Here is a 13,783-nt window from a genome sequence, read left to right as displayed (position 1 = left end):
CATTTCCTTTTACTGTAGAGGCAGTACAGTGACCTGTCAGACACACTGCCCTTTGATATTGTTAGTGTTGTTGACTCATTGTTTTGAGAGTTCTCTCTTTTACAGTCAGTGACACTATTTTTTTGTCATCACTCAGACTCAACTGCTTCAGCAAAAGAACACTTACATGAGAGCATTGTCCTGTCATCTGATGGGCTATATTAAAATAGCACATTTTCTCAGCTACCAATCTGCTGTCAAAGAAAAAATCTTTATCAAATGATAGCTCTTTTATCGCAGCGAAATCACACATTAATGAGGCCCAAGGGAGCGTCTCGTCCCTATTCAATTCAAGCTACTCCAGGCCCTACCAACAAATTGGATGCACAATGGTATGCGGGCATACGTTCACACTAACAAAGCCCCCCAATGTTTGCCTGCCTAGTCGTTTGAGTAATCTCACTTTTCATCCACAAAAAGGGCAATTTATTCTCTGAGCCAAGACCAATCAATCACGTCTTTTTTTCCCCCTTTTTTTTGGAGGGACAAAATGCTAATAGTGACTGCTTTGTTGTGCTGATGCAACTAAGAAGGTTGGTCAACACAGGATGTACGGTGGCCCAAATCTGTTGGCGCCCCGGACCCTGGCAGCGCTCTGTCTTGGCCAAGTCCATGGACACAATGTGCGAGTCTATGGGTGATATAATCTAATTAATCAGGCAAGAACAGAGACAAATGCAGCGGGGCGCCCCCAGGCCGAGCCTCTCTATAGGATGAGCAGTACGCTTATTAAGGTCAAAGCACAGGAAACAGAATAAAATAACCCAAGGCGTGTCTTTATGTTGTGTCGTCTGGGGGCAGTGGGGAGGCGAGAGACAGATTCCTACCGCTCTCTCTCTCTCTCTCTCTCTCTCTCTCCCCGTCGACTCGGCAGACTGTTCAGGAATAGCTCTCGACATGCTGGTCTACCCAGAATGCCCTTTCCCCTCCCCGGGGCAGCTCTGACATCATAATACAGTGGATTCAGACCAGGACATCAGCTGCACAGCCGAGGTTATATAACTGAACTCTTTCCCTGCTTCCAAGGCATTCAGCACTGCTGCCCTTCTGGGGGCACGAGAAGGGGGGTCGACTGAGGGAACGAAAGAAAGAAAGAAAGAAAGAAAGAAAGAAAGAAAGAAAGAAAGAAAGAAAGAAAGAAAGAAAGACAGAGACAGACAGCGGGGTGAGAAAAGAAAAGAAACAGACAGGCAAAGACAGCGGGGTCACAAAATGAGAGGCCCTTTCCTCTGCAATAACCCCCCCACACACACACACACACCAAAAAAGGCCCCGCCAGCAGGCATCCAAACACACAGACAGAAGAAGAGAAGATATAGACCAGGTTACTCTGAGCTACATTGAGATACTGTACAGCACATCTGTGACACCGCTAAATTCAAAGCCTGGTGCAAAAGCCTGTTCTTTTTTACCTTACAGTACCTGCACCACGTATGGAAAATAATACGGGCTGTAATTACCTCCTGAGTGCGTACATTATGTAGGACACGTCGTCCCTCTGCATGCGTGTGACGGAAAGGAACTACTATCAACTCTAAGCCTTTCATAGTTCTGTACACACACACACACACAAACACACACACACGGCTTCATCTGAAACTGTGCATTCGGGAGAAATGTGTATAGTTGAACGGCAGATTTGTCTGATGGCTAATCATCAACCCAGGGACAGAACACAGTGTTTTAAGGCACTAGCTAATGATTAATACATATGGTGCTTATCTGGAGTGATGCCAGGCAGCCGGTCTTGCCCTCCATCTCGCCGTGTGTTTAATCACCTCCTCAGCACAGACTGACACATGCAGCTAAGTGGAGAAAACTCCCCAGACACTGCACTCTGAGCTCCACACAGTGTCGACTTAAAGTTATTTACTTTGGTTTCCAGTCTCCCCGCACCTTTTCTCGGAGCATTCAACACTTTATTTACCAATGTTCCCAATGTTTACTTACTAAACTCCAAAATACAAAGCATATACGGCGGGAAGGACGGAGAAGTTAAGGTAACTGCACCCAAGTTTAGAGAGTGCAGTGTAAATGCAGTTTGTTAACTATAAAGTTGCATGAGAAAACACACCACACTCGGATGATGTAACAAGAGCTTTGGTGGTCAGAATGATAGGAGAAATATGCAGCATTCAACATTAACTTCAAACTAATTTACACACCTGTTGCAGGTGTGATGTCTTCATGGTTTATGCATGCTCCATAAACTCCCACTTTATCAAACAAAAACAGGGAATAGATATCAAGTTTGAGTTTGACATCACGTCTATTTACTTTGGAGTAGCATTCTCCTTTTTCTGATTATCGTGTGGATGGGAACATTGGTGTGTGTGTGCTGTGCAATGCCCTGGAAACAGTCTATCAGTCTGTGCCTGTGTGCCAGCCTCTTCTGTTGGCAGCTTGATAAATGTGAGTGAAAGGGCACATTGCTTTTAAGCTACCGTTCCTCATCAGTGCGAGCCGAGAACAGAACTCCTCCGGAAGTGACTGCCACTGTGGACGGGGGACGTCTCTGAACAGACTGTGTGGAATGGATGGCGTTCCGCTGATCTAATTATTACAGCTGTGTCACACTCACAGCGCAGCGAGGTTAATTTAGGGGAAAAAAGGGCCACACGAAGGAAATAGTTGTTTCGCGATAATCACCCCGAGGCTGTGATACACTGCCGACTGAGATTATCATTTAGCGGGGATTATTATTATGTGAGCCGAGTAAATGACAATCTGCAGACACAACCTGTAAACAACAGAAGGCTGTGGTGCATTTGGCAGTTTTGGGGCAAGACAGATGGAGCATATTCTCAGCGACAGACTGGACACGACATGAGATGTAGGTTCAATTTATCTATTTTTTTGCTCTGTTAAATTCAGATGTCATTTAATGTATTATGATGCCCTGATTGGCCCTGATAACGGCTAGCCTATACGTATGGGCCAAAACATGATGGCATTTTATTATGAACTAGCTTGTGGCATTAAAAGCTTTTTAACTTCATGAAAGAGTGCCTTGGACAGCACTAATTTCTTGTATTTATTTTTTAGTAATGATGCCACTTTTAGAGCATTGAGTGAATGATGCCCATCAACATTGACTCACAAGTGGCCCTGCTGTGTATCACATCATCAAGAACGAAGACAAGCCATTCAATTATGTGAGGTGGACTTTCATCTGAAGTGCATTATGATGGCATGACTGTATACCCTTTGTTCGCGCAGGTGGAATTCAGTGGGAACTGAACCACACTGACCCACTTTTAAACATCTCTCGCAATGCTACTCCAGCCTAGCGTAATATACTTATATACTGGTAAACAACAACTGACTTTGCCAATATTGCATTGTGATGCACTGTAGCCTATACATCTGTAATGCTAGTATTAAAAATGCTGAGCCATTTCATAATGGCTTGCCTGCATTGAATTTCCGCTAGTGGTTGCAATTTGCAATACTGGAAAATAACTAAATAAATAAATAAACCTTTTACACAAATCCAGGCTATATTACTACTGCATTGTGGAGAGCAGTCTAGGTTACATTAAGTTAGTAACTTCTACACACACACACAAACTGTAACTGCTGCAAATATTTTGTTTTGAGGTTTGCCTGTTTGCATTATGCTAGGCATATATAGATATCATAATCGCACACTGTATTTTATTATTTATTATTATTATTATTATTATTATAATCATCATCACATGCTGCAGGCGCGCACGCGCGTGTGTCGCGCGCACACAGACACGCCACAAGCAGCGTGGACGCGCACGCATGTGTCTGACTGTCTGTAGTCTGTACGTGCGCCAGAGAGTGCAGCAGGCATAAATCCAAGTTTCGGGCCCATAAAGGCAAGCAGCAATGACTAGTCTACCAGCCCAGCAACCCAGCGCAAGGAATATAGCAGTCCACAAACATATTATCGCCCATGCAACTTGCACGCTATGATGAACGCCGCCTGGGCAATAACCAGAAATCACAGACACACACACACACATGTAGGGACGTGTGTGTCCAATCCAATTTCTCCATTAAACAGCGGCGGTGTATCCGAAACGAGCACAAATTTAATAAACCGCGCTTTATACTGCAAGTCTGTAACAGTGTAACTGTATATCGGGCTGCTACATTGTGTCTCCTCTGTGACTCTGTCCTTACTGCTGATCTGTCAAACCATGCCTACCTATACCTACCGCTAAAATGCACACACAGTCTCACACACACACACACAAACACTGAAACACACACAGTGTAGTGTAGCCACCGCGGCTAACATCACATGAGCAAGAAAGAAACTGCCACTCACTCATATCTAGAATGCTGTATTAGTGACCAAACAATGCGTGATAGTAACACTTACCCGTGGCGTTTCTCCACGCGGGTCGGACGCGACAAACGGGTGGGATGATTCCGAGAAGGAAAACAGTGAGAAAAGTCAGCCGGGCTCCCCCCTTCTTGCTTTCCAGCGCAAGTGTCTGGTGGTACACACACACATGCATACATTCACACTCACACACCCACACTCTCTCACACACACACACACACACACTCTCTCACACACGCACGCGCGTACACACAGACACACTCACACACGCTGCACTACACAGCCAACGAGCTATTCCTCCGCAGGGCGACTTCTCCTCTTTGTCCGTTTAGGATGTTGTCTCTTCTCTCCTCGTGTTTTCTGCACGCAAAACAAAACATAACAAACAAAATGCGTTCCAGTCGCCCTTATTTTTTCCTCCTTTTTTTGTGTTCAGTGGGCTGCCTGCCACGACAGGGGGAAAGGAATCGAGAGAAATACACTACGCTCGCTCCTCCCTCCCGCTTATGTACAGTAAGTAAGTGAGTGAGGAGGGCGCACTTAGCTCTCTGACTGTCTGTCGCGTCGCCCCGCATATACAGCTATTTATTTAAACTATCTACCGCTCTCTACAGGACCGACATTGTAAAGCACAAGCAGCAGTCTGAGGAGGAGGAGGAGGAGGAGGGCGGAAAGAAGAGCTCAATGTGAAATGCGCTGTAGTGTAGTGTAGTACTAGTAGAGCATCCTTCCTCCGTGGTTAATAGTAGGTGGAGCGTGTGTGAAGGTGGGTGGTGGTGGCGGCGGCGCCTAGTATAGCCATCTTCTTCGTCGTCGCACCTCATTAATTGATGGTTCAACGCGGGCTAACTGCACCCGTCTACATCCCATGGCCTGAAGGGACGGTCTGTTGTCCAGGCAACCGCTGACGTGGATTAACCATAGTTAACACATTTTTGTCCATATACTATAGCCTACTGTGCCATATACGTATGAGATCCCTCAGGCTCAGACAGACCCTCAGGTTCAATAAAGGATCTGCTTGTCTGTCTATCCTCATGCTTTTTAAAATATGTTACAGTATGGGTTTACTTGGGTAGGCGGCTAATTCTCAGTTCAGCCAAATAGCCCTTATAGGAATAATAATATAGTTCTACATCAATATTCATTTTTATTAGCATAAATTGATGATTTTTGTAATTGCATTTAGACTTGACAGAGATCTCCATGTGGGCATAAAAGAGACTCAGAGGGACAGACAGTCAGACACACAGCGTGGGTCCTATACAAATACAGTATATGTCTATACTGTAGTTTGAAGTCGATTGGTCAAAGGGTATTACAGTACACACAGAGTGCGCACTCGCACACACAGTTTAAATTCTGTGCATTTTTTAATTAAATTTAGAGTAGCCAATTATTTTTGACACCCTTTTTCTCCCCAATTCTATCGTTGTGCCAATTAAATCCGACAAAGCCATAAGGAAATGAATACATGTTGAACTTTGTATAAGCACTGTATATGCAGCGTGTGCACGGTTGACTTATTTTAGTTCATTTGAGCGACACGAAATCCTCTGAAGATAAGAAATGGAAAATGTGTATTAAGGATGATGGAAAAGCCTCTCTGCTAGAAGCAGAGGTTTGGGGGCATGCATCCAATGGCAATATCAGGGAGCCGATAAGAGTCTCTGTCTGTCGTCATGGCGGCATCAGCGGGGGAGCTTTCGCACGTTTCTTCCTCAAGATGCATTATCCAATAAAACCCTGGATTCCGTCGGAGCACGTTCAGTTTAACTCTGGCATTGACGGGCCGGCCTCTCCCCCATTGACCCTCTGATACAGATAGTATAGCTTGGGAAAAAAAATTTCATCCTAATTCTTCACCCGCATTCCCATCATGGAGGCCCGCTGGAACCCTCATCAGTCAGTCGACTCTATATGGACCTGCCTAAGTGCAGCGAGAAGAAGCTTACAGTGTGTGAATTCAAAAGGAGCTCATGTGTATTCATGCCCTCACACATCCTTATTATAGAAAGAAGTTTAACTTTAAGCGGCGCAGGCAGAGCATTAGGAAATTGTGCTCTGACAGACTATATGCACCGCATAATATGGGTCTCTCTCAGCTGTCACTCAACAGAAGTCTCCTTCCTCACTTCAACATGTCATACAAAACAGTCATATCTGGACAAATGTATACCAACAGCAGCCTCCGGGCAGTCAAGCAAAGACCACTCTTGAGCTAATCCAACAGACAAATTTGACAAGAGTGAGGAATCACGCTTTTTTAACATCATGAGAACAGACAGTGGCAGTGAATCCTCACTCAGCACGTGTGACATTTGCATTAAATGGGTTTCAATTGCATAGCAGAAAAACTTGTGGAAAAGAACAAAGGTTGCCACATGCTTATGTGCAAATGCCACTGCAGAACCAAGATAAAAGATAAAAGATTGTTGTTGCTTCTCTGTCTGAAGCCATTTTAGAGGCGTGTGTGTGTGTGTGTGTGTGTGTGTGTGTGTGTGTGTGTGTGTGTGTGCGTGCGTGCGTGCGTGCGTGCGTGCGTGCGTGCGTGCGTGCGGCCAGGCAGGAGTGTGAAGGATCTTTGAGTCTCAGTGAAGGGAATTATACCATTCGATTCTGTGCTTTGATGGGACCCCGAACTCATTTCCATTTGATCGAACCAGAAGAGGCTATACCAATGAACAAAGCATGTTGTCAACCAAAAGGCCCAAAGCATGTTTTCAACCAAAAGACACTTTTGACAGCCTGAAACCAAAGGACAGGAGAGATATTAAGATAGGCCTAGTACCTTGGTGTATAAAACCTGCCATGAAATTGCATTTTTCTGTAGATGGGAATCAGAGTTGCTTTGCATCTTTGAAGGGCCTGTGCTGGTGCATGAGTGAAATTGTCAAGTTCACTTTGGAGTGCTATAACGGCATCAAGTGGTAAGCGAAAGCACTGAAGGTTTGGCAATTATCATTTATCAGCCTCGCCATCGCTCTTCAAATAACTTGTAAAAAACAGCACTTTAATCACCACCCCCTCCCAGTAATATTAATCCATCTCAACTGGACTCTACTGAACTAAGGACACTGCTCGCATACTTTGATATTCAAACAGATTCCTTCAATGCAAAGATTAGCCTACTCTCTCTCTCTCTGACCTTGGGTGAGACTCACATACCAACAGGCTTAAGTCAAATACTGTGTTTCCCGTCAGACATTACGGTATGCCTGTGGAATCGTGGTCTCCGCACGTATTTGCACCGTGATGTATGCCACAGTGCCGATTTCCCATCATGCCTCGGTGTCCTAGCGAAACATCAAGGACATGTCACGCAATGGTTCTCAAACTGGCCACACATCAGAGCATTCCAGGATAAGCTAAAGCCAATGCAGTGAGGCGGGCCTCAGAAACAAAATGTCTCTGACAGCCATTCAAAAAGCTATAATGTTTTGTCATATTTTATTTTAAACCTTATTATTTATTCTTATAGGTCTATTCTAGGCCCCCTCCTGTTTTCACTGTACACTAATGTCCTCGCCGATATTGTTGTGTTGAGACACGTGGGATTGTATAGCTGCTTTTTTTTCCGCCTACTGTTCGCCCCCAGAATATGAAGGAACACTGGTATTCAAATGGTTAAAGACCTAAAATGTTAAACTGCTTCACAAGATGGCTGGAAGAGCTGCAAAACCACCCCCAGAACAAGCAGAATAATCAAACATTCATAGGGTCTGCTGTGTATATTTCATACAGAGTCCCTTGTTTTGATGTAGATGCATGGCTTGTCATTCTTTATTCAAAAGCGTTCTCAAACCAACGTGTGTCACAGACGGCAGTATAGCAGCAGTGGTGGAACAGAATGCAGGTGATGATGTTTTGCTGTTTGACTTTTGAAACCGGTCGATTTAGAATAGATCGGTATACAACAGAACAAGGACCCACCTGGCAAATCATGCGTCTCAGCAAGGTGCTGATTGATGTTCAACTGCAGTTCTGTTCAAGGAGAGGGCTAGAAAACCGCACATTTAAGTCTCTTCAATTCATTCATACGGTATATGTCTGCAGCAAAGAACTCAATTTCCCTGATGGCACAGTCATCTACACTCAAGACATCACCACATCTCTGGAATAAAGTGTTTAAATGCACAGATGACTTGACATACTCCGGTTTCTCCGGCTCTCATTTGCTTATGCATGCGGTAGTAATTGTTTACGGGACTCCAGCTTAAGTTAAAACGCAATGCAGTGTTTATGTGGCGTGGTATGACTGATGGTTTGCGCCGTGGAATCTGTTGTCAGCCTCGGTCAAACCGCCGTTATGATTTTGGTTGACGAGTGTGGAAACAGCTGTGTTAATGGCTCACTCAAATGAATGTGTCTTGTGAAACTTTAAGTCCCGAGAGGACCACGGTGGAAAGAAGTCCTGGACATTTAATGTGCTTTATCCTCAATTCTTTTTAACCGACATGTTTTATGCAATCCAAATAAACTAAACTAATCTAAATGATCTCTGGTAATCATGGTCTAGCACTGTTTACAGATACGCAGAAAAGTTAAATCGAGGAGGGTGGTGGGCACTTATACAGTAATCGCACATGTATATGGACGCACGCACGCACGCACACACGCACACACACGCGCGCGCACACACACACACACACACACACATTGAAGGATTCAAATCATAAAACATATCAAGTCAATTTGTATGTGTCTCTTTATTAAACCTGCAAAAACAACCACACAGAGACAATTGGCATTTTCTTTGCCAGACAATAAAAGCATGAAAGTGACAGAAAGTAAAAGACAGTATCAACTATCAATACATTTAGTAAGAGATTTGCACTCAATAACCATTCCACATAAATGTGATTTTTTACAACTTCTCTAAACACTTTTGGTCGCTAGTGTCTGCCCTGACACTCATGCCCAAATGACGCAGGCTTTTATGTATTTGTTATAAGTTAATACTTCCGTGGTTGAACAGAATTCTGGGAATCGCAGTTCCAACCGACCATAGAGACGCAATAATTATGGCGCTACGTACCAGAAATGTCACCAAAAGGACTACAACAATGTGATATGCAATCAATTCATAGACATGACAAGAATAGTAACAACAAAATATATATCATCACAGGTACAAAAAAACACTGTATGCACAGGGAGGGGGGAAATGGAAGGGGGTACAAGCGATGTGAAGTATTGTGAGCTTGTAGATCAGCTGTTTCTTGTGAATTTTCACATATTTTCACCTATTATGACATGGCCAGAATAAGGATGCTACTGGGTTCATGTCATGTTGTTAAGAGCATCTCTGCTGATATAGTTCACATGCAATTTACACAACAAGGTTGGGCAGTTCAATTCCACGGATCTGCCTTTACAATGATGCATAGCCTAATGACATGCAGTAAACTGAGTGCCATTACTTCTAATTGGTCGTAGTTATTTTCACTGGTAAATATTCATGTAGACTAAAGCATGTTATTTATGCACTTAATGTATAATACAAGTCACACCTGTCGTGGGGGGTGGAGTGGGCGTTTGGATGCTTTTAAGTAATTACGACACTTATCAGGGGTGTAAAGGAAAACCTCAAGATTTAACGCTAACCGTATATTCGTGTTTGTTCCTGGCCACATGCACACTGACATGACAGAATTATCACCGAAAGCACTCAAACACAGCGGTAAAACCTGCATTGTTTAGGAAAGACAGAAAAGATTGGATTGCTTGTGTAGAATGACTGGTTATGGGTATTACGATAACAGTTGCAAAATTATTGCGTGTGCATGTCACGATCCATTTGCCTTTAAGCAGCGTCAAATATGTTACAGCTAGATTGCTGGAACACGCAGAGAGGCTAATGAGGCATAATGAGAGGCTTAGTGTGTCATTAGTGACAGCCATCATAATTTCTGACGCCTCACTAATGTGTCCCCAATTTTACTTTCCAACACACTGCATCTTCCATTTGCATGCGTCTCCTTGACCCGTTAATTTGTTTGTTCCTCGGCCAACACAATCGAGAGCCATGGGATCAGTCCGGCCGTAAGGCCAGCTGCAGCTGACATTTAGTGGCGTATATCCCCCCATTGAGGAGCTGCAAACGGCAACAAATGAGGTAAATAAGTGAAGCTTTTAGCAGTTGGACACAGTGTAGCTTAAATCTTCTCCATACGGGCCACGATTGTGTACAGGTTGAGATGCAGTGCTTTCCAATTAGTCCATACATTTTCCACCATTAATGCCCCATTGTCCAAACACAAACAAATGAGAGTTAATCTCACAAATGGCTGTTAGAGGCTGATATTGGAGAGGTTTGTGTCTGTTTTTGCCATGAATAATGGATCGCTCCCATCTGTAGCTTGTCCTCTCCCTAAATGGCGCCAGTACCTAATCCGCCGCATGATAAAGATGTCCTTTAATGGGAGTTAGCATGTTTTTCTCTGGGTTATGGAGACTGTGTGGCTATAAAGGTTATATCATGATTCATTATTAGCAGATTATTAAAGTCTTTGTGACTTTGACAGGCTGTTTTTCAAATCTTGTTATTCCAAAGAATTGGCATAGAGACTCAATTTATTTCAGTTTTGTAAATACATATAATTTATGTCTAGGTGGCTCATTTGACATCTACAGTATCACTCACTCACGCACGCATGCACTCACTCACTCACTCACTCACTCAAGACAGACTGCCAAGACGGTGTCATCCATAAAGAAACATAAATGCAACCAGAATAACAAAGTAAACAGACACAGGCCAGCCTGTGTTCATAATTGTGTAGCAGGTTTTCATTTAATTTAATGACAGTTGTCATATGATATTATAATAATCTAAAGGCCAAGTGACAATTATATTAAGATTATTAAGACGCTATTAGGAGGGAACAATTAGGGCCCAAACCACCAAATTAAAATGTGTTGTTGTTGATATAAATTACTGGCCAATGCTGAAACACAGCATTACATTTGTATTTTGCCCCCAGTTATGAGCTATAGAGTACAGCAACAATCTTTCATGCCCTACATGTGGCTCAAAGCAAGTAGCCTGGCTAATAAACCAGACCGAATCAACCGTTGTCAAAAAAAATTGCCTGCTGGCGGATTACAGTGTTGTGTGATATTAGTCTGGCTTATTAGCCAGGCTACAGAGCAACTAGGTGTCCGTACTGGCAGGTAGAGATCTCTAGCATTGTCCCCACTGACATTTCCATGCACTTCACTGTTTCATGGCCCCTAAAGAACCACTTATCCCTATTTTTCCATTACTTTCCCCATTGAACCACATTAATAATGTGGACTTGTGGACCAATTGGGCCATTGGGGTATGAAGACATACTGAAAGTCTGAGCATAAGTGTGTCCGTTTAATATCAACATATGCTCAGACTGTTCATTTGATTTGGGTCAAGTATGTTCTCTCCAGTCTAAACTAACTCTGGGCCATTTAATAAGGTTTGAACAAAACGAAGTCGCTCTAAGTTTGACACCGGCAGAATATTCATGAGGGGTCACTGGGCCCTCTCCACCATTATCTCTCTGTCGCTATGGTAATGTGATAAACGCCTTATGAGGTGCGGCCCTCAGATAAGATAGAGTGTATTGCAGGCTTCTGCAGTGATTCACACTCATGGATTGATCGTCTTTTCACTGACAATGCAGTTCATTTCAGGCCATCTGTCAGGTTATTTTGCAAAGTCAGGGAATCAGTAAATTGATTATGGTTGCATCAAATTTTGCATTGTACAAATGTGAGTTAAATTGATTCACACATGCACGTACAGCGTAATCACGGTATAGTCACTCACTCACACACTCAACACACACACGCACGCACACACACACACACACACACACACCCCCAACCAATCTGCATTTAAGTATTATTTTTTCCTACACAGTATGTACGTGGCACAAAAATCCTCAGCAGTGTTTATGGCTGGTGATGGGTGGCTGTTATTTCTTGCCAAGGAGCACCGCAACAGAGCATAACAACAGAATAGATGGCAAAGCATGCAACGTCCGTGAGAGCACATAATGGCACATTATATGTAGGCTACATTATAAAAGGCAACCTATAGGTAAGGTTACAGGTTCAGTCCTGCTCAACGCCATAATTGGCAGCACATAAAAGCTTCTCTAGAAATACAACACTGCAGCTAAACTAATTCCAAGGCTTGCAACGCACCATGGTGCAAGCTTGTAGTTGTAAATCAGCTACTTTAGGCACTTTAGTTTGGTTCTTTATTTAAGATTTTGAACATTTTTGAAAACAATATATTTATTACATTTTCCTTCTTTTTATTTTATTTTTTACAAACAAACAATACAACAGAACAATACATAACACATCAGACAATACAATTACAGTATAATATAATAAGGGCACTTTCAGTCTCCACCATTAAATAAGATAAATCATTGTCCGTAATATATTGGATAAACTGTCCCCATGTTTTATCAAACATCTTTTGTTTATTCTTCAGAGTATAAGTGATTTTTTCTAGAGGAAGACACAATGATAGCTCCCTAAACCACTGAGCAATACTGGGTTTGCCTATCTTTTTCCACAATAAAGCTATAGCCCTTTTGGCTTGTACTAGTAAACATAAATCAAAAAATCTTTGTTCGCTACTCTGTATCTTATGGCCAGGTGTGTAAAGACCTAATAGAAACAGTTTCGGGTCAAGCTCAACATGAAAATGTTAATGTTAAAGGTATATTCAGTGATTTCACTTAATTCAAATATCACTTATTTTTTTGTTTTGTTGTGATAATCCTCCCTACTATAGAGTGTGCTGGCCATATAAGGAGTTCCTCCCTGTCCCCAGTTAACCCCTGGGGGTCAAAAAACCTTAGGTTTCGTTTTTGACTCTCTATCCTGATTGGACGAAAGGCTGGGTCCCACAGCCAAAAACGAAACCTAAGGTTTTTTGAGTGAAATCACTGAATATACCTTTAATTAATCTCCGGCTATAATGATGAAAGTGCTTAAAGTTTGACATAGTATAAGAGTATAAGACATTATACAATAGGTCGTTTTGAGGAAGCAATCTGATTGGTTGAACACTTTTCTAGACCGTGCTTCAAACCACATTATTTCAACGCCTAATCAAAACAAACAATTCAGCCGTGCTTTTCTCTCAGAGCGCAGCAGACTCGGTGGCTAGGCTAGTTTCTTGGGACATTTGTGGTCGTAATGACTACATCTGTCATTGAAAGATTAATATTTTTCAGCGATTTTCTTAGTTTCAAGGGTAACTGCTGTATATTTGCAATACTACACTCGAGCGGGTGGTTTAACCCCCTTGTGTAATATTGCTTAAATATAACATCCATCAGGGCAGTCTTTTGCAGTCACACTTTTTATACCTCTTTGTTTAGTCTAATTGTCATGTAATTTCTGTTACTCAAGTAAAGTTTA

The 13,783-nt window shown here is 42.7% G+C and overlaps 1 protein-coding gene across 1 annotated transcript in view; it reads right to left on the bottom strand.

The window, feature by feature from the left end:
* LOC310874996 (thyroid hormone receptor alpha) overlaps window positions 1–4,693 on the bottom strand; it is a 226,106-nt gene extending 221,413 nt beyond the window's left edge. Inside the window, exon 1 of the mRNA XM_083787989.1 lies at window positions 4,397–4,693. The gene's annotated coding sequence lies outside the window, so the exon portion shown is untranslated. The remainder of the gene's footprint in view (window positions 1–4,396) is intronic.
* Between the last annotated feature and the right edge of the window lie 9,090 nt (window positions 4,694–13,783).

The sequence above is a fragment of the Protomyctophum parallelum genome, assembly GCF_964188405.1.
Source record: "Protomyctophum parallelum genome assembly, chromosome: 17".
NCBI lineage: Eukaryota > Metazoa > Chordata > Actinopteri > Myctophiformes > Myctophidae > Protomyctophum > Protomyctophum parallelum.
This window is presented reverse-complemented; position numbering and strand designations above follow the sequence as displayed.